Source organism: Aotus nancymaae, unplaced genomic scaffold (assembly GCF_030222135.1).
Source record: "Aotus nancymaae isolate 86718 unplaced genomic scaffold, 86718_ANA_hifiasm-v0.15.2.pri h1tg000040l, whole genome shotgun sequence".
Lineage (NCBI taxonomy): Eukaryota > Metazoa > Chordata > Mammalia > Primates > Aotidae > Aotus > Aotus nancymaae.
In genome coordinates this window covers 16252641-16277571 of record NW_026988454.1, presented here as the reverse complement: position 1 = coordinate 16277571, position 24931 = coordinate 16252641, and the positions used below count along the sequence as shown (strand labels likewise).

Sequence of the window (24931 nt, the reverse complement as noted above, 5' to 3'; positions counted from 1 at the left end):
CAAATATTTTATCAGACATATGATTTGAACATATTTTCTACTATTCTGTGTGTTGTCTTTCATTTTCTTAATAATACCCTGTGAAGCCAAAAGTTTTGATTTTGATGAAGTCTAAATTATCATTATTCTTTATTTTGTTGTTTGTACTTTTGATGCCATAGCTAAGAAACAATTGCCTAATCCAATGTAATGAAGATTTATGTCTCTGCCTGATTTATTTATTTATTTATTTATTTTTTTTCTTTCTCTCTCTGTCTTTCTCTTTCTTTCTTTCTTCCTTCTTTTCTTTCTTTCTTTCCTTTCTTCCCCTACCTCTCTCCCTCCCTTCCTTCCTCCCTCCCTTCCTTCCTTCCTTCTTCCCTCCTTGCCTCTTTCCTTCCCTCTGTCCCTTCCTTCCTTCCTTTCTTTCTTCTTTCTTTCTCTTTTTGTCTTTCTCTTCTTTCTTTCCTTCTTTCTTCCCTTCTTTCTTCCTTCTTTTCTTTCTTTCTTTCCTTTCTTCCCCTCCCTCCCTTCCTTCTTTCCTCCTTCCCTCTTTCCTTCCCTCTGTCCATCCCTCCCTTCCTTTCTTTCTCTTTCTTTCTTTCTTCCTTTCCTCCCTCCCTCCCTCCCTCCCTCCCTTCCTTCCTTCCTCTCTTTTTTCTTTCCCATCTTGTTATGTTGCCCAGGTGGATCTTAAACTCCTGGGTTTAAGTGATCTTCCCATCTCAGCCTCCTAAGTAGCTGGGACTGCAGGCATGTGACACTGTGCCTGGATTAAGAGTTTTATAATTTTAGCTTTTCCATTTAGGTCATTGATCTGTTTTGAGTTAATATTTGTATAGTGTGAGGTAGGTGTCCAGCTTCTTTCTTTTGCCTGTGGCTATCCAGTTGCTCCAGCACAATTTTTTGAGAGATTCTTTTTTTTTTTTTTTTTTTTTTTTTGAGACAGAGTTTCGCTCTTGTTACCCAGGCTGGAGTGCAATGGGGCGATCTTGGCTCACCACAATCTCCGCCTCCTGGGTTCAGGCAATTCTCCTGCCTCAGCCTCCTGAGTAGCTGGGATTACAGGCACGCGCCACCATGCCCAGCTAATTTTTTGTATTTTTAGTAGAGACGGGGTTTCACCATGTTGACCAGGATGGTCTCAATCTCTTGATCTCGTGATCCACCCGCCTTGGCCTCCCAAAGTGCTGGGATTACAGGCGTCAGCCACCGCGCCCGGCCGAGACTCTTCTTTTTTCCATTGAATTTTCTTGTTGCCCTTGTCAATATCAATTGACTATACGTTTCTGAAGTTTGTTTCTGAATTCTCAATTCCATTCTGTTGATCCAAGTTTATTCTTATTCTAGTAGTCACCATTGTTTTGATCTCCTTTCTGTGTCTTAGATTAATTTTTTACCCCGTTGAACATCGCCAGCAATGTTTTACATAAGTTTGTGATTAACAATGTTATAAGTGTGATAATGTGTTTATTTGCTCTTACACTTTGGCTGGGCTTAGAAATATTTGTATTTTGACCTTTGATATGGTTTGGGTATTTGTCCCTTCCAAATCTGATGTTGAAATATAGTCACCAGTGTCGGAGGTTGGGCCTAATGGTAGATATTTGGGTCATGGGGGTGGATCCCTCATGGTTTGTTGCTGTCCTTGTGATAGTGAGTGAGTTCTCATGAGATCTGGTTGTTTAAAAGTGAGTGGCACCTCCTCCCTCTCTCTTGCTTCTGCTTTTGCCAAGTGATGTGCCTGCTCCTGCTTCATCTTCCACCATGAGTAAAAGCTCCCTGAGGCCTCACCAGAAGCTTAGCAGATGCAGGTGCCATGATTCCTGTATAGCCTGCAGAACTCTAAGCCAGTTAGACCTCTTTTCTTGATAAATTACCCAGCCTCAGATATGTTTTATAGCAGTTCAAGAATGGCCTAATACAACCTTTGAGATATCTGTTTCACTGTCATCTTTGCTTCAGAGTTACTGAAGAAAAGTCTGATGATCTCATTTTGTTTACTTAGTTGATAATTGATTTTTATTTTATCTCTTTCTCTGCAAGACCTTCAGATTTTCTCTTTATATTTAGTGTTCTGAAATTTTTACAATACTGCTTTGTGTGATTCATTTTTTATTCATCTTTTGTCTTTTCAGTCTGAGGATTTTTGTTTATTCTGAAGTATTTCTTTATTATTGCTCTGAGTATCACCTTTCTTCCATTCTATTCTTTCCTTCAGGCACTCATATTTTAAAATATTAGAATTTTGGGATCTGGTCTAAAAAGGAAATAAAAAAAATCAATAATCAGACTAGAATAGAAGGGGTACACTTGACAGTCCAAGAAATAAAAGAAAGCCCTGACATGCCAAACAGATGTTACGAGATGAACTTGTACAATAGAAATACTACCCACTAAGTGCACAGGGAGGGGTGTTAGAAAGGAGGCAGATGTTCCAGAAGTGCCCCTAGTTAGAAGTGGGACTGAGTAGACAGTGGAGAGCAGGACTGGTGGAAGGACAGCTTCAAGAAGAGACAGACAGTGGTACATGGCAAGGAGCAAGACTGTCATCCTGCAGTGGACACTGAGTCTGAGGAATTGGTTTGGACAGGCATGAAGTGCCCTGGCAGGCTGGCATCACCAAAGAGTAATTGAGAACACCATACCCCAAAGCTAGTAATGATGTCACTCTATGGCAACGCATCCCATCTTCCTCACATCTCTACTGACAGGTTTTCATAAATAGTGTTCACAGACAAGCTAATGAGCAAGCTCAAAAGAAAAGATAAGCATGTGGTCAGGTACAGTGGTTTATGCTTATAATCCTAGCACTTTGTGAGGCCAAGGTGGGAGGATCACTGGAGCCCAAGATTCAAGACCATCTGGGTAATATGGTGAGACTTCATCTCTACAAAAAATAAGAAAAAATTAGCGGGTGTTGTGGTGTGCACCTGTAGTCCCTGCTTCTTGGGAGGCTGAGGTGGAAGGATGGCTTGAACCTGGGATGTAGAGGCTACAGTGATTTTGCTACTGTACTCCAGCCTAGGTGACAGAGCAAGACTAAGCATCTTAGGAGGAGAGAGAGGGGGAATTATCACCAAAGAAAAAAAGTTTCAAATCAACAAACATAAAAAACAAAACAGTTAATAAAAAAATAGAACCAGATCTTAGAATAGGTATGATTAAAAACCTAAAAACACCTCAGGGAGATGTGAGTGATACTGCATCTGTAAGAGAGAAACAAGTAGAGACTTAGAAAATACAAATTTGATGTTAAGAAACAGAAAAAAATCAGTAGATGAATAACAGACTAGTGGAACAGGTGAGTGGTAAGTTAGTGAGCTTGAAGATCAGGTCAAAGAATTTTCCCAGAATGCCGCTGAAGGACAGTAAAAAAAGTATGAACTGAACTTGACCGTTTTTTTTTTGTCATTTTTAGGGTTGTGGATTTGGGAAGAAGTGGTTCAGTCCACCATCTTGTTTTCCTCCTACCTAGTTTAAATCGATGACATGAAAGCCATCATAGAGATGTTTTGTGAGAATCAAAAGAAAAATCATCAGAGAATTATCCAATCCTGTGAATTATGGAAATAAGATTTCCTCTTTCATTCTGACTATGTGGTTTCCAAAAATAACACACCAACTTAACAAGTATTTGCTGAGAGTGTTCTATATGCTAGACATGATGATAGGTTTTGATGATACAGTGATGAATAAAACAACCTCAGCCTTGCAGAACCCTTTGTGTGATCTAGGAGTTTGAGAAAAGCGTAAGAACTTTCTACCATTCAGTGTCTTATTACTAACATTTGCATGGAAATTTGCAAAGTGCTTTTTTTTTTTTTGAGACAGAGCTCATTCAATCGCCCAGGCTGGAGTGTAATGGTGCGATCTCGGCTCACTGCAACCTCCACCTCCCAGGTTCAAGCGATTCTCCTGCCTCAGCCTCCCGAGTAGCTGGAATTACAGGTGCACACCACCCATACCCAGCTAATTTTTGTATTTTTAGTAGAGATGGGGTTTCACCATGTTGGCCAGGCTGGTCTCAAATGCCTGACCTCAGGTGATCCACCCACCTGGGCCTCCCAAAGTGCTGGGATTACAGGTGTGAGCCACCGTGCCCCGCTGCAAAGTGCTTTTAAATACAAAAGTCATTTTGGTTGATTGGGCTGGTTTCACGATTTTGCAATTGTGAATTGTGCTGCTATAAACATGCGTGTGCATGTATCATTTTTGTATAATGACTTCTTTTCCTCTGGATAGAGACCCAGTATTGGGATTGCTGGATCAAATGGTAGTTCTACTTTTGGTTCTTTGAAAAATCTCCACACTGGTTTCTATAGTGGTTGTACTTGTTTATATTCCCCCCAGCAATGTAGAAGTGTTTCCTGATCACCACATCCATGCCAACATCTACTGTTTTTTGATTTTTTTGATTGTGGCCATTCTTGCAGGTGTAAGGTGGTATGGTATTGTGGTTTTGATTTGCATTTCTCTGATCATTAGTGATATTGAGCATTTTTTTCATATGTTTGTTGGTCATTTGTATATCTTCCTTTGAGAATTGTCTATTCATGTCCTTATCCCATTTTCTGATGGGATTGTTTTTTTCTTGCTGATTTGTTTGAGTTCGTTGTAGATTTTGGATATCAGTCTTTTGTCAGATGTATAGATTGTGAGGATTTTCTCTCACTCTGTGGGTTGTCTTTTTACTCTGCTGACTGTTCCTTTTGCAGTGCAAAAGCTCTTTAGTTTAATTAGGTCCCATTTATCTTTGTTTTTATTGCATTTCCTTTTGGGTTCTTGGTCATGAAATCCTTGCCTAAGCCAATGTCTAGAAGGGTTCTTCCAATGTTATCTTCTAGAATTTTTACAGTTTCAGGTATGAAAGTTCTTAATTCATCTTGAGTTGGTTTTTGTATAAGGTGAGAAATGAGGATCCAGTTTCTCCTACATGTGACTAGCCAATTATTCCAGCACCATTTGTTGAAAAGGGGGTGTCCTTTTCCCACTTTATGTTTTTGTTTGCTTTGTCAAAGATCAGTTGACTGTAAGTATTTGGGTTTATTTCTGGGTTCTCTATCAGTTGACTGTAAGTATTTGGGTTGATTTCTGGGTTCTCTATTCTGTTCCATTGGTCTATGTGCCTATTTTTATACCCTGCTGTTTTGGTGACTACGACCTTATAGTATAGTTTGAAATCTGGTAGTGTGATGCCTCCAGATTTGTTCTTTTTGCTTAGTCTTGCTTTGGCTATGGAGGCTTTTTTTGGGTTCCATATGAATTTTAGAATTGCTTTTTTCAAGTTCTGTGAAGAATGATAGTGGTATTTTAATAGGGATCGCATTGAATTTGTAGATAGCTTTTGGTAGTATGGTAATTTTCACAATATTGGATCTACTCATGCATGAGCATGGGATGTGTTTCTGTTTGTTTGTGTCATCTATGATTTCTTTCAGCAGTGTTTTGTGGTTTTCCTTGTAGAGGTCTTTTACCTTCTTGGTTAGGTTTATTCCTAAGTATTTTATTTTATTTTTTGCAGCTATTGTAAAAGAGGTTGAGTTCTTGATTTGATTCTCAGCTTGGTCACTGTTGGTGCATAGAAGAGCTACTGATTTGTGTACATGAATCTTGTACCTGGAAACTGCTGAATTCTTTTATCAGTTCTAGGAGATTTCTGGAGGATTCTTTAGGGCTTTTGAGGTAAACAATCATTTTGTCAGCAAACAGTAGCAATTTCACTTCCTCCTTACTGATTTAGATTTTTTTCTGTACTGATTTAGATTTTTTTTCCTTTATTTTTTTTCTCTTGTCTGATTGCTCTGGCTAGGACTTCCATTACTATGTTGAAGAGAAGTAGTGAAAATGTATTATGTTGACTGTGGGTTTGTCATAGATGGCTCTTATTTCATTGAGGTATGTCCCTTTTATGGTGATTTTGATGAGAGTTTTAATCATAAAGGGACACTGGATTTTGTCAGATGCTTTTTCTGCATCTATTGAGATGAGTATGTGATTTTTGTTTTTAATTCTGTTTATGTGGTGTATGATATTTATTGATTCATGTATGTTAAACCATCCCTGCATCCCTGGTATGGTATGAAACCCACTTGATCATGGTGAATTATCTTTTTGATATGTTGTTGGATTCAGTTAGCTAGTATTTTGTTAAGGATTTTAGCATCTATGTTCATCAGAGATATTGGTCTGTAGTTTTTTTTTTTGGTTATGTCCTTTCCTGGTTTTGGTATTAAAGTGATGCTGGCTTCATGGAATGAATTAGGGATGGTTCCTTCTTTCTCTATCTTGTGGAATAATGTCAATAGGATTGCACCAATTCTTCTTTGAATGTCTGGTGAAATTCTGCTATGAATCTGTCTGGGTCCTGGACTTGTTTTTGTTGGTAATTTTAAAATTACCATTTCAATCTTGCTGCTTGTTATTGGTCTGTTCAGGGTATCTAATTTTTCCTGATTTAAGCTAGGGTGGTTTTATATTTTCAGGAACTTATCCATCTCTTCTAGATTTTCTAGTTTATGTGCATAAATGTGTTCATAGTAGCCTAGAATGACCTTTTGAATTTCTGTAGTGTCAGTTGTAATACATTCTGTTTCATTTCTTATTGAATTTGAAGGTTATTTGGAATTTCTCTCTTATTTTCTTGGTTAATCTTGCTAATGGTCTATCAATGTTATTTATCTTCTCAAATAACCAGCTTTTTGTTTCATTTGTCTTTTGTATTTTTTTTTGTTTCAACGTCATTTAGTTCTACTCTGATCTTAGTTATTTCCTTTCTTCTGCTGGGTCTGTGTTTGGTTTACTCTTGGTTTCTCTAGTTCCTTGAGGTGTGACCTTAGAATGTCAGTTTGTGCTCTTTAGGTCTTTTTGATGTGGGTGTTTAGGGATAGGAACTTTCCTCTTGGCACTGCCTTTGCTGTATCCCAGAGGTTTTGATAGGTTGTGTCACTATTGTTGTTCAGTTCAAAGAATTTTTAAATTTCCATCTTGATTTCATTTTTGACCCAATGATCATTTAGAAGCGGGTTATTTAATATTCATGTCTTTGCATGGTTTTCAGGGTTCCTTTTGGAGTCAGTTTCCAGTTTTATTCCACTGTGGTCTGAGAGAGTGCTTGATACAATTTCAATTTTCTTAAATTTATTGAGGCTCATTTTGTGGCCTATCATATGGTCTGTTTTGGAGAAAGTTCCATATACTGTTGCATAGAATGTGTATTTTGTGGTTGTTGAATGGAATGATCTGTATATATCTGTTAAGTCCATTTGTTCCAAGGTGTAGTTAAATCCATTCTTTGTTGACTTTCCATCTTGATGACCTGTCTAGTGCTGTCAGTGTCAGTGGAGTGTTGAAGTCTCCCACTATTACTGTGTGCTGTCCATCTCATTTCTTAGGTCTATTAGTAATTATTTATAAATTTGGGAGCTCCAGTGTTAGATGCATATATGTTTAGTATTGTGATATTTTCCCACTGGACATGGTCTTTTGCCGTTATGTAATGTTCCTCTTTGTCTTTTTTTACAGCTGTTGCTTTAAAGCTTGTTTTGTCTGATATAAGAATAGCTACCCCTACTTGCTTTTGGTGTCCATCTGCAGCACAAAATGTCCTTTCCCATCCCTTTACTTTAAGTTTATGTGAGTTCTTATGTGTTAGGTAAGTCTCTTGAAGGCAGCATAATTGGTTGGTCTATCCATTCTGCAGTTGTGAATCTTTTAAGTGGCGCATTTAGGCAATTTACATTCAATGTTAGTATTGAAATGTGAGGTACCATTGCATTTATTATGCTTTTTATTGCTTGTGTGCCTTGGTTTTTCGTTCTTTGTTTTTGCTTTTTAAATTGTATTTTTCTTTTATAGGTCCTGTGTTATGCTTTAAAGAGTTTCTGTTTTGGTGTGTTCCCGGGAATTGTTTCAAGATTTAGAACTCCTTTTAGTAGTTCTTGTAATGGTGGCTTAGTAGTGGCAAATTCTCTCATCATTTGTTTGTCTGGAAAAGACTATATTTTTCCTTCATATATGATGCTTAGTTTCACTGGATATAAAATTCTTGGCTGATAGTTGTTTTGTTTGAGGAGACTAAAGATAGGGCCCCAGTCCCTTCTAGCTTGTAGGGTTTCTGCTGAGAAATATGCTGTTAATCTGATAAGTTTTCCTTTATAGGTTACCTGGTGTTTTGTCTCACTGCTCTTCAGATTCTTTCCTTTGTCTTAACTTTAGATAACCTGATGACAATGTGCCTAGGTGATGATCTCTTTGTGATGAATTTCCCAGTTGTTCTTCTTCGTATTTGCACGTCTAGGTCCGTAGCAAGACTGGGGAAGATTTTCTTGATTATTTTCCCAAATATGTTTTCCAAACTTTCAGATTTTGCTTCTTCCTCAGGATCACCAATTATTCTTAGGTTTGGTCATTCAACATAATCGATTTGTTGGAGGCTTTGTTAGTATTTTTCTATTCTTTTTCCTTTGTCCTTGTTGGATTGGGTTAATTTGAAGACTTTGTCTTTGAGCTCTGAATTTCTTTCTTTTGCCTCTTCAATTCTATTGCTGAGACTTTCCAGAGTGTTTTACATTTCTCTAAGGGTGTCCAATGTTTCCTGAAGTTTTCATTGTTTTTTCTTTATGCTATCTATTTCCTTGAATATTTCTCCATTCACTTCTTCTATTGTTTTTTGGATTTCCTTACACTGGGTTTTACTTTCTCTGGTACCTTTGATTAACTTAATTCTAACCTTCTGAATTCTTTTTCAGGTAAATCAGAGATTTCTTCTTGGTTTCGATCCATTGCTGGTGACATAGTATAATTTTTTGGGGTGTTAAAGAGCCTTGTTTGTCATATTACCAGATTTGGTTTTCTGGTTCCTTCTTATTCGGGTAGTCTCTGTCAGAGGGAAGGTCTAGGGCTGAAGGCTGTTGTTCATATTCTTTTGTCCCACGAGGTGTTCCCTTGATGTGATACTCTCCCACTTTCTTATGGATGTGGTTTCCTGAGCACCAAGTTGTAGTAATTGTTAGCTCTTTTCTGGGTCTAGCCACCCAGCAAGTCTACCAGGCTCTGGGCTGATACTGGGGGTTGTTGGCACAGAGTCCTGGCATGTTACTGTCACACAAGCAAATGACTGTGCTGATTTGATAGTTTGTGCAGCTCAGAATGGTAAATTATATAATATATAGTCTCTGTTGAGTAACATTGCAGCTTGTGTTCATTAGGTAAAACCATAGTAATCTGAAAGTATTTTATGAATAGCTGCCATTATTTTATGACTAAACAATGAGATGATTTTAATATCCATTACTTTCATGCACATATTTTAAAAACTTCTATTTTTATATTGGAAACATTTGAATTCTTTATCTAGCTATTTTGAACTATATAATTGATTGGATTCCAAAAATATGTACAACTATTATGTATCAATAAAACGTCCTAATTTTTTTCCACACATAGCCAAAGATATTGTTCTAGTTATAGTACGAGTTGCAGTTATCCTGATTTTTGGCACAGAAGGGAAATATTTCTAAACTGGACAGTTGTAGGTGTCACCTACCAACATTCTAAAAAATGTGGACCAGTCAGAGAGAATTACAGAGGCTGGGTGGAAACTTGGGTTCTGGGCCTGACTCTGCCTCTAACTTGGCATGATGCCTCAGTTTCTTCTTACTACAGCAGGAAAAAGAATACTTGCTTTATCTGTTTCATGTGTCTGCTGTGATGATAACAAAGATAATGTATATGAGACAATTAAAAAACTTAAAGCACTTTAAGTTCATTTGTCTTTATGGGAGAGGAAAGAACATCATCTTCTACGTTTTCTTCTCCTTCTCCTTCTTTCTCTTTTTCTCATTCCTTCTTTTTCTCCTTCTCTTTCTCTTCCTCCCTCTCCTCCTTCTTCTTTCTCCTCCCTCTTCCTCCTTCTCCTCCCTTCTTCCCTTCTCCTTCTTCTTCTTTCTTTTCTCCTTCTCCTTCATTCTCCTCCTCCTCCTTCATCCACTCCTTCTTCTTCTGTTTTTTTGAGACTGAGTCTCACTCTGTCAGCCAGGCCGGAGTGCAGTGGCATGATCTTGGCTCACTATAACCTCCACCTGCCAGATTCAAATGATTATCATGCCTCAGCCTCCTGAGTAGCTGGGATTACAGGTGTGTGCCACCATACCTGGCTAAGTTTTGTATATTATATATATATATATATATATATATATATATATTTTTTTTTTTTTTTTTTTGAGACAGAGTTTCAGTCTTGTTGCCCAGGCTGGAGTGCAGTGGTGTGATCTTGGCTCACTGCAAACTCCACCTCCCAGATTCAAACAATTGCCCTCCTTCAGCCCCCTGAGTAGCTGGGATTACAGATGTGCGTCACCACACTTGGCTACTTTTCATATTTTTAGTAGAGATGAAGTTTCACCATGTTGGCCAGATTAGTCTTGAACTCCTGACCTCAAATGATTTACCTGCCTTGGCCTCCCAAAGTGCTGGGATTACAGGTGTGAGCCAGCATGCCCAGTCCTCTCCTTCTTCCTCCTTCTTTTCTCTGTCTCCTTCTCCTTCTTCTTCTCCTCCTCCCTATCCTTCTTCTGTCTGATGCATAACTAAGGGTTTGATAAGTGTCTGCTTAGTGCTGACAGTTTCAGGAGCAGTACAGAGACTCCTATTTTGTACTCCAAATAATCCACAAGATAATTGGATCGATAAGATAATTGGAAAGAGAAGCACAGAGAGATCAGATAAGTTACACAAGCTCTGAATCCCAGCACACAGTGAAGATGGGCTTCAAATCTGGTCTCTCTGATTCCAAAATCTATGGTGTTACCTCTGATTAACTTTTCTGATTTGTTAAAAAAAAAAAAGAAAAAAAAAAGCTCCATTTGCTTACATAAAATTTCAGGGAATTTTCAAAAGTTTTAAGTGTTTTTAATGTAGATAGAGAATTTTCTTGAGGCAAAATGGATAATCATAAAGCTTGTCTGGCTAGCAAAATTGATCTGGTAGTCAAAACTTCTTGGTAAAATTATCAGTTTAGAGACCCAAGAGAAAAAGATAAGAATCTGCTACTAAATTTTTGTGAAGTTGAGAAATTTTTAAATTTGAGCTTTCACTCAAAGAAACAAGAGTCTGTGACCAACTGTGTTAGTGTGTTTTGCGTTGCTATAAAGGAATGCCTGAGGCTGGCTAGTTTATAAAGAAAAGAGGTGTATCTGGCTCAGGGTTCTGCAGGCTGTACAAGCATGGCGCCAGCATCTGTTTGGCTTCTGGGGAGGCTTCAGGAAGCTTTTGCTCATGGCAGAAGGCAAAGAGGGAGCAGGCGGATCACATGAGAGGGAGCAAGAGATGGGGAGGAGGTGCCAGGCTCCTTTAAATAACCAGCTTTTGCATGAACTAATAGAGTGAGAACTGAATCATTACCATGAGGAAGACACCAACCCATTCATGAGAGATCTCCCCATGACCTAAACCACTCCCACCAGGCCCCACCTCCAACACTGGGGATGACATGCCAACATGAGATTTGGAGGGGACAAATATTCAAACTATTCACCCACTGTCCCTAACTTGAAGGGAGTTCACAGTAGGACAAGTTCACTTAAATCTTTGTTTTGGAATGGGGATGGTTAAGATATCATTTAATCAGTTACGGTTTTTAGTTTCTGGCTTTGGCTAACTCAAACGAAAAGGGAATATTTCAGACTGGTACTTAGTAAATCATAGAGTGACAAACAATTGGAAGACTAGGTTAAAATGAACTTGGAGGACATTAAGTGAAATAAGCCAGGCACAGAAAGACAAATACTGCAAATTCTCACTTACATGTGGAATCTAAAAAAGTTGAATTTATAGAAGCAGAGAATGGAACAGTGCTCACCAGAGGCTGGGGAGGGAGGAGTTGAGGCGATATTGGTCAAAGCATACAAAATTTCAGTTAGGCAGGAGAAAATAAGTTCAAGAGATCTATTGTACAACATGGTGACTATAGTTAATAATATTGTGACTGTATTGAATTCTTGAAAACCACTAAGAGAGTAGATTTTTAAGTGTTCTTGCTTAAAAAAATAAATATTTGAGATAATGCATATGTTAGCTCTATTTAGCCATCTCACAATATATACGTAGTTCAAAATCATGTTGTACATAATACATAAATACATTTTTATTTGTCAATTAAAAATATCCTGGAATTTGGGCAACAAGAGCTATCTGGCCATGAGCATCCTTCCTTCCTTCATTGCATGCATCTCTAATCAAGATAGAAAGTCCCTGGAGAGAAGGTCTGATTGGACCAGATTGAGTCCTGTCCCTATGCCTTGGCTATGAGAGGAATATTCTTGCTGAAGCCGCCTGTGATAGACCCTGTGGTTGCATTTGGCTTGGAAATAAGAAAGCGCCTTGATTTAGAATCCCCTCAAATCTGTCTGTTCACAGTGGGGAATTTTTATTTTCTTACTCTCCAGAAGGAATCAAGCAGTGTCATAAAGGAGGAATGTCTGGTAAGCAGGCCTCCCTCCCCTTCCCAAAGAAAGTCTGTTACCATGTATACTTTTAAAAATGTTATTTTAAAATAAAATTAGACTCACAAGAAGTTACAAAAACAATACAGAGTTGCCATGTAACTTTTACCCAGCTCCCACCAATGATACCATCTTACATAAGCCTAGTATATTTTTAAAATAAGGACATTGACATTGGTAAAATACTGTTAACAGAACCACATACTTTGTTCTAGTTTTGGCTTTTTTTTTGACAGAATCTTGCTCTGTCGCCCAAGCTGGAGTACAGTGGTGCCATCTCAACTCACTGCATTCTCCGCATCCTGGGTTCAAGCAATTCTCCTGTCTCAGCCTCCTGTAAAGCTGGGATTACAGGCACCCATTACCATGCCTGGCTATTTTCTCTATTTTTAGTAGAGATGGGGTTTCACCATGTTGGCCAGGCTCATCTCGATCTCCTGACCTCAAGTGATCTGCCTACCTCTACCTCCCAAAGTGCTAAGCTTACAGGTGTGAGCCACCATGCCCAGCTTGGTTTTGGCATTTTTAATACATACTCTATAATATTGATTTGTGTGTGAACATGTATTTGTATATATCTATAATGAGAACTCAAATCATTTTCTAATCCTGTTTTGTAAAATGACTTTTTCCCTTTATCAGTGTATCAAGATTATTTTCCCATATCATTTGAATTTTTTTCTACAATGTAATTTAATGGTTACATTGTTTTCTATGAATATATCATAGAATATATGATATATTCTCTCTATATATATCTGTCTCATATATATCATATATAACATTCTATATATATGATATATTCTATGAATATATCAAACCTATTTCTTAAAGACCTTACTCAGGGATTTAAAAAAATAAAAATGGTGTTTTAATATTATAAAGAACTAGCTGAGATTACTGGTTTTCATCCATCACATCTGAAAAAATTATAGAAGGAAAACATCAAGATTCAGAAAAATCTGCAAGAATTGTTTTGCATTGGTATGTATGTGTGTGTGTTGGGGTGGTGGCTGCAGCTTGGGGCAGAGGCCTCTGTTGTGGCTGCAGGGTGATCAAATAGATTTTTAGGAGTTCTGCTTTTGCCCTGGGACACTTGGTGGCTGCCCCCACAGCTGCGGCTCAGAAGGCTGTCCTCAGAGGCAAAGTCCAGGCAGTGAGGAGTTGTCTGTCAGTAGGCAGTTGAAGAAAAGAGAAAGAGCTCTGAAGGGGGGATAAAGTGTCTCCTAATGCTGCCAGGCTGCCAGAAGCTGGAAATGAAGCACTGTCAGGAGATAGTAGTTCATGGAGAAGGAAATAATCAACTGTGACTTTTTTGGTACCCAAGTCTTTCCACCTTCACACACACATGAGATGCTTTGAAGTAAAGATGGTCAAATGACTTAATAAAGTTTGTTGGCATAAAAATATGAGAAATATCAAAGAATACAAAAAGGAAAACTTTATTAATATTATTCAGACTTAAAATTTCAGATTGTATCAACATTAAGGGGGCTGATAAAAACATGGGAGAAAGCCAAGGGATATGAGATTGGGCTCAGTTTTTGAGTTGCTGGGGGAAGTTATCAACACATAAATTTTAAAAATTAGGAGGCATTAAAAAGAAATAGAAATCATAAATCAAAGTGAAACAGTAAAATAAAATAGTAGAAAGACATATAAATATATCACTATCACAATAACTATAAATAGGTTAAATTTGCCAGTTGAAAGAAAGGAACTATTAAATGAGATTTCAAAAATTTGGATGCATGCTTTTCATGTGAACATACCTAAAGCTTATTCACAAAACCAGAAAATAAAAAGATGAAAAGTTCCTCAGGGAGTGACCAAAGGAAAGCTGGTGCATTTATATTAGTATCAGATAAAGCTCCTGTTTAGATAAAAAAATATTATTAGTAGAGAAAGTCATAAGGTTAAAGTTTCAATTCACCAAGAAATTCTAAACATGTATACATACCCAATTAAGCTGCCTCAAAACATATATGACAAAAATTGAGAGAACTATAGAATCAGGTATAAGGATTGAAAAGGAAGAAATGAACTAATTTTTTTTCAGATGATATACACATTTACATAAAAACCAGAAACCAAAGAATCTTCAGAAAAATTATTAGAAATTGTAGGAGAGCTCACCAAGAGGGCTGGATATAAAATTAATATACAAAAGTAAATGTCATTTCACTGTACCAGGAAAAAGACAATAACATTAGAAAATAAATCTAACATAAAATGTAGAAAAATTTCTTAGAGGAAATATTTTATTGAGAAATATTAAATAAGATCTAAATAAGTAGAATTACATCATATTCATGCATAAGAAGGCAACATTTTGAAGATGTCTTGTTATACATAGGCCTATGAATAATATAGTTTTAAACTACATTATTTTGAATTGTAGATGAAAGAAAGCCTTTTTTCCTTGAATATTTTAAGATTTTGAATAAAATCATATTGCTCTAGGAATGTTGTAATATTTTATACTTCCACCAGGAGTGTTTGAGAGTGCCTATTTCTTACATCGTCACCATCATAAATATTTAAAACCTGAGAGCACACAGCTTTAAAAATTTGTAATTCTCTAATTAACAGTGACCTTTAAAAATTATGTTTACTGGTCTCTATTATTTTGTCTTTTGTAAATCTTTTATAAGTTTTTCTGTTCACATGTTCCATTTTAAATTAGACTTTTAAGAGCTCTTTATATTAAAAATACAAAGATTTTGTCCATATAATTAGTATTTTTCAGAATATCCTTTCTAGGTACAGTTTTTCAGTTCTAGTGCACAGAATGGAAACCTGCTATACCACATTTTCACTATTATGTGATGTATCATCACAAACAACAGTATTGGTCAACATTTTTCCTCACTGTGAAGCACACATTTGACATCCTTTAGAAAAATTACTGATGATTTTGAGACAATTGTTCTGTGCTTTCTTTCAGTCAGCATAATTTTCCTGAAAGCAGAGATAACTCTTCCAGACATGCTACCAATGCTTGAACAAACTGTGTAATCTTAGTCCAAAAAAAATATTTGATTAATAGATTTTATTTTGGTAGATTCTAAGGTTCTAAGCAGTCAGAGAAATAATCACAGAGTCTCAAATATCTCCAAAATCTGATAGCAATACTTTTGATTGTGAATTATATTCTTTAGCTCCCAAAGAAGGTAAGTTTTAATTTTTTTCTATTCTATTGACTTTCCTTTGGATAACTGAATATTAAGATGACTATGTAAGAAGGTTATCAGACCAAGACCTCACACATCAGGATGAAAGCACATGTCATAGAAAGAACATTTGTGTCTCAAAAAGTGATAACAAGACAAGGCTGTAGATATATATGGGCACAATGGTTGATATCTTCAAATACTTGATACATGGTCTGGAGGTTTTCAGAGATTTTAATTTATAATGACAGTCTTTCAACTTAGGGGAATTTTTGGACTGTAAAGTTAGCCAAACAACTCTTCAATGATAATAAATGTGTCTTTATCTTACACAGAGGGAATACATTTTTTTTTGTTTTTATTTTTTCTCTTTCTATTCATATGGGGCATTACATGTCTTTATCCTTAAAAACTATGATTTAGATTGACAGTTGTAGAGAGATATAATGTGTGGGAATTTAAAGTTGTTTTAAAAAGATGAAGCAAAATATGGATGAATTTAAGATCCACTGCAACACTGAAAAAGGGAAATTAATTAAACTAGACAACTTTTATGCCTACCAACCATTAAAAGTAAAATTTTAGTCATTGTAAATTATATTACATTGAAATAATTTTTAATCTAGTGTCAAGTTAAATATTTTGGGTGACAATTGTATTTCATAGTTGTTCACATTTTGCACAATTTCCTAGGGAAAAATGAGTCCTTTAGGGGGAAAACTATGCTTAAATTTTATTGTTGGATAATACTGCTGCACTAACATGGTTTACTGAGTGGATCAATCATGTGTGTTTAGGTTTTTGCTCTTTACGACATGTATTGTGTGAAATTTTTCATATCACTGGTGAACTTTCCATGCTAATTTCCCTATCCCTCAGTTTAAATATTATGCATTTTTCCTGAAAATCTATCTTGAATCTGAAAAGGCCCCAGAAGGAATTAGCATAAGTCCAGAGTAGATGGACTGAAAATGTTACACATATATCAATATGTATCCAACTTTCAAAAATAGCTTACCAAAATCAAGTTTGAACCACATGAAATTTTGGAGTTTTTTTGGATGTAAAAAGTGGTTGAATATTGACATTTTCATATCATCCAATCTAATATCTTCCTTTAGTGAGGTTCTGGCCAAAAACAGTATGATGACCAGAGTCGTTCACTCTTTTAAGATTTATGTTTTAAAATATTTTAAAAATTTAAAGTCATATAAGTGCATTCCAAAAAACAGTGGAAACTTTCGTAGGCTAGTTTTGTTTAATGATTTTTTTTCTATAGATTTATTTTTATGCTATGCCTGTCTCCCCTGTTAGATTTTAGTCATCCAAGAAAGGTGTTTTGTTCTTCTAAGACATTCTCCCATCACCTGGCCATAACTGCAGCCCACACAGCAGTGTCCTGACTGCAGTAGGCACTTGGTAAATATTTGTTGATGGTCCTGATTATGAGATGATGAAATATGCTAAAGGTAACTTAAATTTTTGTCAATAAAACTGAGTTTCAGGTTAGTTTGACCTTTTCTGTATCTCTAAATATTTTCTTTCACGTCGTTTTTGTGAAATAGCTCACAAAAGTACTTACTGATCTGAAATCCTTTTCCCTTCTTGTATTCCTGAGCCATCCTCACTCACACACAGCACACCAGTGATATTGTTTGCTTTTGTTAAAATCATTCTCATTAATACTACTCATTCAGTAAAAATACTTGATTCCCAGTTATGCACCAAACTGTATTCTAAAGACTGCTGTTTATTTCATGGAGTCAATATCATCATTTTGTTTTCCCTTCCACATAACAGTTGGATGCCAATATTAAGTATATATTCATAAATAATACGTGTTTTATTTATTTATTTATATTATTTTTATTTTACTTTAAGTTCTGGGATTGATATGTGCTTTAAACATTGTTATTTAAAAGTAACAGTAGATACCATATCTTAAGCACCTTCTATATTCTGGCACTGTTCTAAATGTATCAAAGTTACCATCTCATTCAATCCTCACACACACCTGAGGGAAGAGAGTATTTTTCTTGCTTTATGCATAAGGAAGCTGAGGCTTAGAGGATTTATGTATCTAACTAAGATCACAAAGCTAGGAAAGCAGCCAAGTTTGAGTCTAAATCCGGGTTTTAAATGCCGTATTACATGCGGGCATAGATAAACAAGAACAGGTTTTCTTGAAGATGGCCAGGCTAAGGCTTAGTAGAAGGAAGCTCAAAGAGCCTAAACCAAGATGTGCTAAGGTAAGTTTTTTTGTTGTTTGTTTGTTTGTTTTTTGAGACAGAGTTTTGATCTTGTTGCCCAGGCTAGAGTGCAGTAGCATGATCTCAGCTCACTGCAACCTCTGCCTCCTGGGTTCAAGTGATTCTCCTGCCTCAGCCTCCTGAATAGCTGGGATTACATACCTCCTGAACAGCAGGTATGTGACGCCATGCTTGGCTAATTTTGTATTTTTAGTAGAGACGGTGTTTCACTATGTTGGCCAGTCTGGTCTCAAACTCCTGACCTCAGGAGTGATTCTCAGCCTCTCAAAGTGCTGGGATTACAGGCGTGAGCCACCACACCTGGCCTGCTAAGGCAAGTATTGAGCACTAGAGGAGATGACTAGTCCCAGTGGCAGGTCTCCTCTACTGGGAGTCAGCCAAGAGCTCCCCACTTTTCTGGTTCCATTGTTCCTACTGCAAAGTTCCATTCAAGAGTCATTTCCCATTTGATTGTCCAATGATGCAAGTCTCCAGTCCTTTTTAGCATTGAGTTTCTCATGGCTTTTTACTGTTGAGTTTCTCATGGCTGATGAATGCTAATGAATTTTCATTCTGATTTATCTATAGGATTCCATGAGTTAGCCTCTGAAAGCAGGTTCCACTCCCTCACTGTGGGTACCATCTGGAGATTAGACCTTTAGTAGGAGTAATTCACCAGGCAATGTCTTCTTTAACAACACTCCAATCTCACTGGGAGCTTTCTATTCAAAACAACAATCTAAAGATCTAGTGTGACTTTTAACAAAACTAAAAAAAAAATAGAAAATGTATGTATGTGATGTACACATTCATTCAAATGTTTATACCTAAAATTCATAGCAGATTATGACTGATCATTAAAGCCAAATTAAGGATGCAAAAGGTATAAAAACAAAAGGAACTATTAGTCATAATAGTCTTTAAAGTAACACATTACTATTGACAGTTGCTCGTGTGAAAGATATCTTTATTTAATATGGTAAAAAGAACACAGGAATTGCTAGCACATACTGTATGTCCATCTTATGTCCATCTTAAAGTAGATGTATCTGTATAGTCATCGGTTTAGCACTTTAGAATTCAATAGTTTCAAAGAAATCAGAATGGACATTCATTACATATGCTCATCAGGCAGGGGAATTGAAAAAATCCTTTCTATAGGAAAATGTAAAATTCCTAATAAACTCTACAGGACTGTACGACTTGGGTTGGCAACTTCAGTGAATACAGCAGAGTTTGGGCAATGGGAAAAGGTAGAATTGTGTTCCTAAACTTTTTTTGTTATTGTTTTCTTTGTTGTTGTTGTTGTTTCTGTTTCTTTGAGATGGAGTCTTGCTCTGTCACCCAGGCTGGAGTTCAGTGGCACAATCTTGGCTCACTGCAATCTCTGCCTCTCAGGTTCATGCAATTCTCCTGCCTCAGCCTCCTGAGTAGCTGGAATTATGGGCATACACCGCCACGCTTGGCTAATTTTTGTATTTTTAGTAGAGACAGGGTTTCACCGTGTTGGCCAGGCCGGTCTAGAACTCTTGACCTCGTGATCCGCTTGCCTCGGCCTCCCCAAGTGCAGGGATTACAGGTGTGAGACACCGTGGCTGGCCTATGTTCCTAAACTCTTAACTTTGCAAAGCAGTGACTTGTTTCTTCTTCATGATTTAAAGAAAAAAATATATATTTTATTGTATTTTAGGTTCTGGGGTACATGTGAAGAACATGCAGGATTGTTGCATATGTACATACATGGCAATGTGGTTTGCTGCCTCCATCCCCATCACCTATATCTGGCATTTCTCCCCATGTTATCCCTCCCCAACTCCCTACCCTCCACTATCCCTCCCCTAGTCCCCACAAACAGACCTCAGTGTGTGATGTTCCCCTCCCTGTGTCCATGTGTTCTTATTGTTCAACACCCACCTATGAGTGAGAACATGTGGTGTTTGATTTTCTGTTCTTGTGTCAGTTTGCTGAGAATGATGGTTTCCAGGTTCATCCATGTCCCTACAAAGGACATGAACTCATCGTTTTTTATGGCTGCATAGTATTCCATGGTGTATATGTGCCACATTTTCCCTGTCCAGTCTACCATCAATGGGCATTTGGGTTGGTTCCAAGCCTTTGCTATTGTAAACAGTGCTGCAATGAACATACGTGTGCATGTGTCCTTATAATAGAATGATTTATAATCCTTTGGATATATGCCCAGTAATGAGATTGCTGGGTCAAATGGAATTTCTATTTCTAGGTCCTTGAGGAATCGCCACACTGTCTTCCACAATGGATGAACTAATTCACACTCCCACCAACAGTGTAAGAGTGTTCCTATTTCTCCACATCCTCTCCAGCATCTGTTGTCTCCAGATTTTTTAATGATCGCCATTCTAACTGGTGCAAGATGGTATCTCAATGTAGTTTTGATTTGCATTTCTCTAATGACCAGTGATGATGAGCATTTTTTCATATGTTTCTTGGCCTCATATTTGTCTTCTTTTGAAAAGCATCTGTTCATATCCTTTGCCGACTTTTGAATGGGTTTGTTTGTTTTTTTTTGTTGTTGTAAATTGTTTTAGTTCTTTGTAGATTTTGGATATAAGTCCTTTGTCAGATGGGTAGATTGCAAAAATTTTTTCCCATTCTATTGGTTGCTGGTTCACTCTAATGATTGTTTCTTTTGCTGTGCAGAAGCTCTGGAGTTTAATTAGATCCCCTTTTCCTAATTGAATACCATTTATTTCTTTTTCTTGCCTGATTGCTCTGGCTAGAACTTCCAATACTATATTGAATAGGAGTGGTGAGAGAGGGCATCCTTGTCTGGTGCCAGATTTCAAAGGGAATGCTTCCAGTTTTTGCCCATTCAGTATGATATTGGCTGTGGGTTTGTCGTAAATAGCTTTTATTATTTTGAGATACGTTCTGTTGATACCTAGTTTATTGAGAGTTTTTAGCATAAAGGGCTGATCAATTTTGTCAAAGGCCTTCTCTGCATCTATTGAGATAATCATGTGGTTTTTGTCTTTGGTTCATGTTTATGTGGTGAATTATGTTTATAGACTTGCATATGTTGAACCAGCATTGCATCCCCAGGATGAAGCCTACTTGATCATGGTGGATAAGCTTTTTGATGTGGTATTGCAATCAGTTTGCCAATATTTTATTGAAGATTTTTGTATCTATGTTCATCATGGATATTGGCCTGAAGTTTTCTTTTCTTGTTGAGTCTCTGCTGGGTTTTGGTATCAGGATGACGTTGGTCTCATAAAATGATCTGGGAAGGATTCCGTCTTTTTGGATTGTTTGGAATAGTTTCAGAAGGAATGGTACCAGCTCCTGTTTGTATGTCTGGTAGAATTCAGCTGTGAACCCATCGGGACCTGGGCTTTTTTTGGTGGGTAGGCTATTAATTGCTGCCTCAACTTCAGCCTTTGTTATTGGTCTGTTCAGGGTTTCAACTTCTTCCTGGCTTAGATATGGGAGGGTGCAAGTGTCCAGGAATTTGTCCATTTCTTCCAGGTTTGCTGGTTTATGTGCACAGAGTTGTTTGTAGTAATCTCTGATGGTGGTTTGTATTTCTGTGGATTCTATGGTGATATCCCCTTTATCATTTTTTATTGCATCCATTGGATTCTTCTCTCTTTTCTTTTTTATTAATCTGGCTAGTTGTCTGTCTATTTTGTTGATCTTTTCAAAAAACCAATTCCTGGATTTACTGATTTTTTGAAGGGTTTTTTTGTGTCTCTGTCTCCTTCAGTTCTGCTCTGATCTTAGTTGTTTCTTGTCTTCTGCTAACTTTTGAGTTTTTTTGATCTTGTTCCTCTAGCTCTTTCAATTTTGACGATAGGGTGTCCATTGTTGATCTTTCCTTGCTTCTCATGTGGGCATTTGTTGTTATAAATTTTCCTCTAGACACTGCTTTAAATGTGTCCCAGAGATTTTGGTATGTTGTATCTTTGTTCTCATTGGTTTTGAAGAACATCTTTATTTCTGCTGTCAATTCATTGTTTATCCAGTCAACATTCAAGAGCTAGTTGTTCAGTTTCCATGAAGTTGTGCGGTTCTGAGTTAGTTTCTGAATTCTGAGTTCTAATTTGATTGCACTGTGGTCTGAGAGACTGTTATGATTTCTGTTGTTTTGCATTTGCCAAGGAGTGATTTACTTCCAATTATGTGGTCAATTTTAGAGTAGGTGTGATGTGGTGCTGAGAAGAATGTATATTCTGTGGATTTGGGCTGGAGAGTTCTGTAAATGTCTATTAGATTTGCTTGGTCCAGGTCTGAGTTCAAGTCCTGGATATCCTTGTTAATTTTCTGTCTCATTGATCTGTCTAATAGTGACAGTGGAGTGTTAGTCTCCCACTATTATTGTGTGGGAGTCTAAGTCTCTTTGTAGGTCATTAAGAACTTGCTTTATGTATTTGGGTGCTCCTGTATTGGGTGCATATATATTTAGGATCGTTAGCTCTTCTTGTTGCATTGATTCTTTTACCACTATGTAATGCCCTTATTTTGTCTCTTTTGATATTTGTTGCTTTAAAGTCTATTTTATCAGAGACTAGGATTGCAACTCCTGCTTTTTTTTTTGCCCTCCATTTGCTTGGTACATCTTCCTCCATCCCTTTGTTGTGAGCCTATGTGTGTCCTTGCATGTGAGATGGGTTTCCTAGATACAGCACACTGTTGCGTTTAGACTTTTTATCCAATTTACCAGTCTGTGTCTTTTGACTGGGTCATTTAGCCCATTTACATTTGAGGTTAATATTTTTATGTGCGAATTTGATCCTGCCATTTTGATGCTAGCTGGTTGTTTTGCCCATTAGTTTATGCAGTTTCTTCATTGTGTCAATGCTCTTTACCATTTGGTACATTTTTGGAGTGGCTGGTACTGGTTGTTCCTTTCTATGTTTAGTGCTTCTTTCAGGAGCTCTTGTAAAGCAGGCCTGGTGGTGATGAAATCTCTGAGCAATTGCTTCTTCATAAAGGATTTGATTTCTCCTTCACTTATGAAGCTTAGTTTGGCTGGATATGAAATTCTAGGTTGAAAGTTCTTTGCTTTAAGGATGTTGAATATTGGCCCCCACTCTCTTCTGGCTTGTAGAGTTTCTGCTGAGAGATTTGCTGTGAGTCTGATGGGCTTCCCTTTGTGGGTGACCTGACCTTTCTCTCTGGCTGCCCTTAGCATTTATTCCTTCATTTCAACCCTGGTGAATCTGACGATTATGTACCTTGGCGTTCCTCTTCTTGAGGAATTTCTTTGTGGTGTTCTCTGTATTTCCTGGACTTGAATGGTGGCCTACCTTGCTAGGTTAGGGAAGTTCTCCTGGATAATATCCTGAAGAGTGTTTTCCAGCTTGGATTCATTCTCTCCGTCACATTCAGGTACACCTATGAAATGTAGAATAGGTCTTTTCACATAATCCCATATTTCTTGGAGGCTTTGTTCATTTCTTTTTACTCTTTTTTCTCTAATCTTCCCTTCTCATTTTATTTCATTGAGTTGATCTTCAATCTCCGATATCCTTTCTTCTGCTTGGTCAATTCGGCTATTGAAACTCGTGTATGCTTTGTGAAGTTCTTGTGTTGTGTTTTTAGCTCCATCAATTCATTTATTTTCCTCTCTAAGCTGTTTATTCTCATTAGCTTTTCATCAAACCGTTTTTCAAGGTTCTTAGTTTCCTTGCATTGGGTTAGAACATGACCTTTTAGCTCAGAGAATTTTGTTATTACCCACCTTCTGAAGCCTGTTTCTGTCAATTCATCAGATTCATTCTCCATCCAGCCTTGTCCCTTGGTGGTGAGGAGTTGTGATCCCTTGGAAGAGGAGAGGTGTTCTGGTTTTGGGTATTTTCCTCCTTTTTGCGCTGGTTTCTTCCCATTTTTGTGGATTTATCTACCTGTGGTCTTTGTGGTTGGTGACTTTCAGATGGGGTCTCTGAGTGGACATCCTTTTTGTTGCTGATGAAGCTATTTCTTTCTGTTTCTTAGTTTTCCTTCCAACAGTCAGGCCCCTCTGCTACAGGACTGCTGGAGGTCCACTCCAGACCCTGTGTGCCTGGGGATCACCTGTCTCAGCTGCAGACCAGTAAGGGTTGCTGCCAGTTTTTCCTTCTGTTATCTTTGTCCCAGAAGGATACCTGCCAGATGTCAGCCTGAGCTCTTGTTTATGAGATGTCTCTTTGGTTACATGGGGGTTGGTTGGGGAGCTGCTTGAGAAGACAGATTGTCCCTTATAGGAGCTCAAGTGCTGAGCTGTGAGCTCCGTTGTTCTATTCAGAGCTGCTGGGCAGTTACATTTAAGTCTGCTGCAGCAGAACCCATAACCACCTTTTTTTTCCCAGGTGCTTTGTCCTGGGAAGGTGGGGCTTTATTTATAAGTTCTTGTCATTCTGCTGCCTTTTTTCAAAGTTGCCTTGCCCAGCAAGGAGATAGCCTAGTCACAGTCTGCCAGCAGAGGCATTGCTGAGCTGCGGTGGGCTCTGCCCAGCTGCTACGTGAACTTCCTTGCAGTTTTGTTTATAGGGGTATAATTAGAAATACCTTGGCAATGGCGGACTGCCTTGGTAGTGGTGGACTGCCTTGGTAATGGCAGGCATCCTTCCCCCCACAGAGCTGGACTGTCCCGGGTCCAGCTCTGCTTTCTGTGAAACTCTCAATCCAGAGTGTTTCAGATTGCTGATCTTTGTGGGGGTGGGACTGGCCAATCCAGATCACCTGGCTCCCTGTTTCATTCCCCCATTTTTTCAGTTGAATGGGTGACTCTGTCTCCCAGGTGTTCCAAATGCCAGTTGAAACAGCACCTAGATTTGTGTGAGTTTTTGTGCAGATACTGTCTGTGCCAGCTGAAACAGCCACACTGGAGACTCATGGTGCTTTTCCGCCTGGGAATCTCCTGGTCTGTGGGCAGTAAAAATTTGTTTGGAAATGTGGTGATTACTCACCCTCTACGTTTTTGCTGGGAACTGTAATCCAGAGCTGTTACTATTTGGCCGTCTTGTATCTCAATCTCCTTCTTCATGATTTTGCAGCAAGTTCAGTA

General features: G+C 37.7%; 1 protein-coding gene across 1 annotated transcript in view; it reads left to right on the top strand.

Annotated features, from left to right (window-relative positions):
- Positions 1-15571: 15571 nt before the first annotated feature.
- ESR1 (estrogen receptor 1) overlaps positions 15572-24931 on the top strand; it is a 452118-nt gene continuing 442758 nt past the window's right edge. The window contains exon 1 of the mRNA XM_012452215.3: positions 15572-15655. The gene's annotated coding sequence lies outside the window, so the exon portion shown is untranslated. The remainder of the gene's footprint in view (positions 15656-24931) is intronic.